Consider the following 7,030-nt stretch of genomic DNA (forward strand, 5'->3'; position numbering starts at 1 on the left):
TCCACAAGGCCATCACTTTGAGGATGGAGAGGAGTAGTGCGGGTCTTGTGCATACCCAGCCTCTCACACATGGTGGCGAACACACGGGACTCAAAGTTTCTGCCTTGGTCGCTGTGGATGGACTCTGCAGCTCCAAACCTGCTGAACATCCCCGCTGTCAGGCGTCGACGATGGTCTCTGCCTCCTGGTCAGGCAGAGCATAGGCCTCGGGCCATTTTGTGAAATAGTCCATGGCCGTGAGCACCCAGCGGTTTCCACTGTCTGTGGTGGGGAACGGCCCAACTACATCCACTCCCACCCTCTCCATGGGAGCCCCCTCTGGGAACTGTTGGAGCTGAGCATGAGAGCGGCCTGGGGGCCCTTTCTCGCTGTGCAGTTGTCACAGCGGCGACAAAAGTCCTCCACATCCCTCTTGTGCTGCCCCCAGTAGAAGCCCTGACGGAGACGGCGCAGTGCTTTTGTGACCCCAAAGTGTCCAGTCCCCACCCCCCCATGAGTACTCTGGAGCACAGCCTCCCGCAATGCTTTTGGGACCACCACCTGCCACCTTCCTCTCCCGTAGCTGACTCCTTCCATGCCCGCTGTAGCACGCCATCAGCCAGCCGCAGTCTCTCAAACTTCGACCACAACCCTTTGGTCGCGAGTGAGAGCGCTGTCACCTCTTCCCATGGTGGCCTCACCTGCGCCTCTACCCACTGTAGCACTGGCTGTAGGTCTGTGTCCCGTCCCTGCTGCTGCCGCCATTCAGCCACGTCGACAGTCTGCAGCTCACAGCAGACAGGCCCGCTCGCCCGACACACTGTGGCACAGACACCCTCCTCTGCCCGCAGCTCTCTCTCCCGTCCCTCTCTCCGTTCACAGTGGCGGCAGCCGTCTGCAGTACAGGGCCGACGGGACATGGCGTCGGCGTTGGAGTGGCGTGCCCCTGCCCTGTGCACCACCGTGAAGTCATACGGCTGAAGCTCCTCCAACCAGCGTGCCACCTGCCCCTCTGGCTCTCTGAAAGACATGAGCCACTGGAGAGCAGAGTGGTCAGTCCTTACAGTAAAGGGCAGACCACCCAGGTAGTACTTGAAGTGTTTGACACACAACAGCCAAGAGCTCCCGCCGGGTGACACAGTAGCGGCGCTCATGTTTGTCAAATGTTTTGCTGAAGTACGCCACCACTCTCTCCCCCTCTGGCCCCACCTGGGCCAGCACCCCACCCATGCCCACATTGCTCGCGTCTGTGTCCAGGATAAAGGGCAAGGTGAGGTCAGGGGGGGCGAGCACGGGGGCCTCGATCAGTGCACGTTTGAGGGTGTTGAATGCCTCCTCACACTCCACTGTCCAAGTGAAAGCCTTGTCCTTCGGCAGCAGGCGGTTCAGTGGAGCAGCAACGCTTGAGAAGCCCCGTACAAACCTCCTGTAGTACGAGGCCAGGCCCAGGAAGCTCTTCAGCTGACGCTGGTCGGTGGGGGTGGGCCAGTCTCTGACAGCCCCTACCTTGTCCTCCATGGTGCTGTTCCCCTCCTTCCCCACTCGGTGGCCCAATGCAGACGACACACAATTAATCTTCTCCTTTCCCCCTTCTGATGACCAGGTGGCGAATCGCATCTCTGCATGTCTGGCAGACATATCAGTGTGGATGACGGATCACCACCTCAAGCTGAACCTCGGCAAGACGGAGCTCCTCTTCCTCCCGGGGAAGGACTGCCCGTTCCATGATCTCGCCATCACGGTTGACAACTCCATTGTGTCCTCCTCCCAGAGCGCTAAGAACCTTGGCGTGATCCTGGACAACACCCTGTCGTTCTCAACTAACATCAAGGCGGTGGCCCGTTCCTGTAGGTTCATGCTCTACAACATCCGCAGAGTACGACCCTGCCTCACACAGGAAGCGGCGCAGGTCCTAATCCAGGCACTTGTCATCTCCCGTCTGGATTACTGCAACTCGCTGTTGGCTGGGCTCCTGCCTGTGCCATTAAACCCTACAACTCATCCAGAACGCTGCAGCCCGTCTGGTGTTCAACCTTCCCAAGTTCTCTCACGTCACCCCGCTCCTCCGCTCTCTCCACTGGCTTCCAGTTGAAGCTCGCATCCGCTACAAGACCATGGTGCTTGCCTACGGAGCTGTGAGGGGAACGGCACCTCAGTACCTCCAGGCTCTGATCAGGCCCTACACCCAAACAAGGGCACTGCGTTCATCCATCTCTGGCCTGCTCGCCTCCCTACCACTGAGGAAGTACAGTTCCCGCTCAGCCCAGTCAAATCTGTTCGCTGCTCTGGCCCCCCAATGGTGGAACACACTCCCTCACGACGCCAGGACAGCGGAGTCAATCACCACCTTCCGGAGACACCTGAAACCCCACCTCTTTAAGGAATACCTAGGATAGGATAAGTAATCCTTCTCACCCCCCTAAAAAGATCTAGATGCACTATTGTAAAGTGGCTGTTCCACTGGATGTCATAAGGTGTATGCACCACAGTGGCACTTCTCGGGGTGGAGCTTCAGACCTGCGGCAGCCACCCTCTCCAGCACACGCCGTAGCGCCCCCAGGGCTGACTGGGAGGAGCTGCCATGGGCCAGGATGTCATCGAGGTATACCAGACACTGCTGTCGGGGGATGCCATCCAGCACCCTGTCCATCAAACGCTCAAAAGTAGCTGGAGCGTTGCACAGGCCAAAGCACAGGACCTTGAACTGCCAGTGTCCTCTGTTAGTGGAGAACGCAGTTTTGGCTCTGGCCTCTGGGGAGAGGGGCACCTGCCAGTAGCCACTGCGGAGGTCTAGTGAGGAGAACCAGGAGGACCCCCTAACCAGGTCCAGCGACTCATCGATACGTGGTATGGGGTATGAGTCCTTCCTGGTTACCTCATGCAGCCGCCTGTAGTCTGCACAGAACCTCAGCTTGCCCCCCTTCTTCGGAACCATGATGACTGGCGCCGCCCAGGGGCTGTCTGAGGGCTCAATGAAGTCTGCCCGCTGCATCTCCAACACAGCCTTGTCTGCCGCCTCCTGGCGTGCCAGCGGGATACGGCGGGGACGCATCTTGATGGGTCGAGCATCACCTGTGTCGATCTCATGCTGCACCAGATGAGTCTGACCCACCTCTTCCTCACTCAACGCAAAGCTGTCTCTGAATTCAAACAGCAACTGCCACAACCGTTCCTGCTGCTCAGGGTCAAGACCAACACAGTTCCTCCCCATATCTCCCTCACTGCAGAAAGTGTCCTCTCCTCTCCCATCTGGGGTAGCTGGGCTGGGGGGGTGCGGCCCGGGCTCACAGAGGGCTGTGTCATGGAGGTAGCTGGGGGAATGTAACACACCGCCGTAGGTGACAGGGGGACTGGGGAAAAGTCACACACAGCTGTGGGGGAGGGGGCGCAGCCATGAGTCTCTGCTGCTTTAACTGTTGGAGTAAAGGGTTTGTTGGGTTGAGTGAATGTGACATTAGGGGGCCATGGTGACTTCCGTCCCTCCCTGGAAGCTCAGTGTGCCCCTATTTAGGTCTAACTGGCAGCCTGTGCTCCTAAGAAAGTCCAACCCCAGGATACAAGGGTCCTGCACAGCCGCCACCCACACAGGATGACGCACAGTCCTGCCCCCTACTGTCAGAGTCATTATTCCCTTCCCTTTCATGGGTGCCAGCTCACCTGTGACTGTGCGGAGCTGCACAGTTGTAGGCTCACACTGAGTCCAACCTGGCACAATATCTGGCCTCACCAGGGTTACTGTGGACCCAGTGTCCACCAGGGCGGAGCAGGCCACCCCCTCCACAGTGACAGGGACATGACAAAGTCCCCAACACAGGTCTGGCCCACCACAACAACAGGCTCCACCCGCTTGCCCTCGTCTGCTTCTGGGGGAAGTGGAGCCTTGCTTCCCCGTCTGTGCCGGTGGGCTCCTCCTGAAGATGATGGTGGTTGGGATAGAAAGCCAGGGGTCCGCACTACCCGGTCTATGCGGACCCCGAGCCATTTCCCTGAGCTCTGGGGAACATGGGGCAATCTCGGCGCAGATGGCCTGGCTGGCCACAACCCCAGCAGACCCTGGGACCAGGGCGTGTGTTTCGTTCCGCCTGTAGCGACACAGCACGAATGAGTTTTGTCATTTCGGCCACCCAAGCAGGCTTTTCCGGCTCCGGGCTGCTCTGCCCCCCAGCTCGCACAGAGGGTGTGTCTCCCTGCACCCCCACCAAAGCCCCAGCTGAAGCCCCAGCCCACACCAGCTCCCTCTCCAAAGCCATCTCCAAGGCTGTCTGCAATGACTCAGGATGAGCCAGCTGGGTCTGTATGCGAAGCTCCGTAGGAGAGAGCGCCTGTATGAACTGGTCCCGTGCTAGCTCGCTCTGCACGGAGGGGGGCATGTGAGCATATACCCGCCGAGAGAGGCTCTCAATGTCATTAGCTAGCACCCGTAGAGGCTCTCCAGGCTGCCTGCGTCTATTACTATTACTATTATTCTATTGCTTCAGCCGCCATCGCTCTAACGTCCTCCCTCAAGCGGCCTCTGCGCTCCGACGCCCTGGCGATCTCCTCAGACAGAGCCCCCGACGTCCATTCACACGCACCTCCTTGGCCATAATCGTCCCCTACCTCCACCTTCACTTTCGGATTCCCTCGAAGCATTTTCAATCCCCGTTCTCACCTACGGTAGCTAGCCACATAAGTCAGCTAGCTAGCTGGCTAACTTGTATCAACGTTTTTACTTCTGACACCAATGTAATGACCTGACTAGATCATAAATTAACAATTGTCCAGACAGAGGCTTGAGTTTACGAATGGACGGTTTATTACACCAACTTTACACAGGCTACTGTTTGGGCCGTAGCACACGCCAAATAGATGACAGATAACCCACAAACCAATCGTGACCTTCTCTTGTGAAACCCAGACGTAAGAGAGAGAGAACAAAGGCTGAACCTGGTCTTAACTTCCAATGCTCCACCCCCCTGCCCAACCCCCCTCCACGCCACTCCGCCAACCACCAGGATTCCCGGCATCAGAACATTCCAGGCATTCCCGTGATTGGCAGATAGCAGGTTGATTGACAGGTCGGACCCCGCGAACACCGGGTACTGGTCAGTACAACACAACCACCTCCTAGCCTAACACATAACACACAGCTGTCTGTGCGGGTCGCTACAATATATATAATACTGAACTAAAATATAAATGCAACGTGTTAAGTGTAGGTCCCATGTTTCATGAGCTGAAATTAAAGATCCCAGAAATGTTCCATACACACAAAAAGTTTATTTCTCTCAAATGTTGTGCACAAATTTGTTTACATCCCTGTTAGTGAACATTTCTCCTTTGCCAAAATAAACCATCCACCTAACAGGTATGGCATATCAAGAAGCCGATTAAACAGCAGGATCATTACGCAGGTGCACCTTGTGCTGGGGACAATACAAGTTCACTCTAAAATGTGCAGTTTTGTCACACAACACAATACCACAGATGTCTCAAGTTTTGAGGGCGCGTACAATTGGCATGCTGACTGCAGTAATGTCCACCAGAGCTGTTGCCAGATAATTGAATATAAATTTCTCTATGTCCTTTTAGAGAATTTGGCAGTACTTCCAACCAGTCTCACAACCGCCGACCATGTGTAACCACGCCAGCAAATGACCTCCACATCCGGCTTCTTCACCGCCAAAATCGTCTGAGGTGGTGCTGAGGAGTATTTCTGTCTGTAATAAATCTCTTTTGTGGGGAAAACCTCATTCGGATTGGCTGGGCCTGGCTCAACCAATGGGTAGGCCTGGCTCCCAAATGGGTGGGAATGGCTCCCAAGTGGGTGGGCCTATACCCTTACAGGCCCATCCATGGCTGCACCCCTGCCCAGTCATGTGAAATCCATAGAATAGGGCCTAATGCATTTATTTCAACTGACTGATTTCTTTATATGAACTGTAACTGTCCACATATATGGTGGATATATAGAGTTATGCATTTTCATCAGAATGGCATTTGACAACATGAGTACAAAGGAGGAACTACTCACCATTTTGCCACTGAAAAGACATAAAAGGGTCAAAGATATTTTTTAAGACTTTATGGAGTTTGCTAACAAATTCCAACTGCCCCTTTGTAAGCTTGTCTCCATTACTACAGATGGGGCACCAGCTATGGTAGGCTGATTCTTTCCCGGACTTTCTTCGTTATCACTGCTTAATTTATCAGAAAGCTTTGTACGGCAAGATGTTAAACATGAAAGAGGTGATGGATGTTGCAATGAAGGTTATGTGTTCTATTCGAGCAAGAAGCCTACAGCGGAGGCTATTTCACGCTCACTTAAAAGAGACTGAAGCGGTGCACACAACAGACCTGCAGCTGCACACGGATGTGCGGTGGTTGAGGCGAGGTACATTTTTAGGGAGATTCAGTGAGTTGTTGCCTGAAACCAAGGAGTTTCTCTAGGTCTCCAAACATGCAGAATATGCACAGCTAGAGGACACACAGTGGCTCCTGGATTGATCTTTTCTCACTGACCTAACTTACATGCTTAATAATGAACTGAATGCAGGGCTGCAAGGAAAAGGCAAACATGTAATGGACATGATCAGCTCTGTGAACACTTTTAAACTGCTCACAAGAAAGCTGCAAGGTGAGGACCTGCACTTCTTTCAACACATTCATTCAGAACTTCAACGTCAGGGCAAGGATACAGCACAGTTTGATAGTGGACGTTAGGTGGAGCAAGTCCAGAGCATCTTATCTGAGTTTGACAGTCGTTTCACTGACTTCACTGAAATCCTCCAAAATGGGATCACTTTTTCAGCCGGACACAACTATAGCAGAAACTGAAATTCTCACCCTTCAAAATAACATTCAGCTGAAATCCAGGGCAACCACTGAGATGAAGGAAGAGTTCTGGGAGCTACTGCAGAGGAGAAGTATCCCAACATAAGAGATGTGCTCTCAACTTATCAGCCCTTTGTGGATCAACCTACCTCTGAGTCTGCATTTTCTCACATGAAGATAATGAAGTCCAAGTACAGATCTACTGTGACTGCTGACCTCCTTGTGGCCTGCATGAGAC

Source organism: Oncorhynchus keta, chromosome 36, assembly GCF_023373465.1.
Source record: "Oncorhynchus keta strain PuntledgeMale-10-30-2019 chromosome 36, Oket_V2, whole genome shotgun sequence".
Classification (NCBI taxonomy): Eukaryota; Metazoa; Chordata; class Actinopteri; order Salmoniformes; family Salmonidae; genus Oncorhynchus; species Oncorhynchus keta.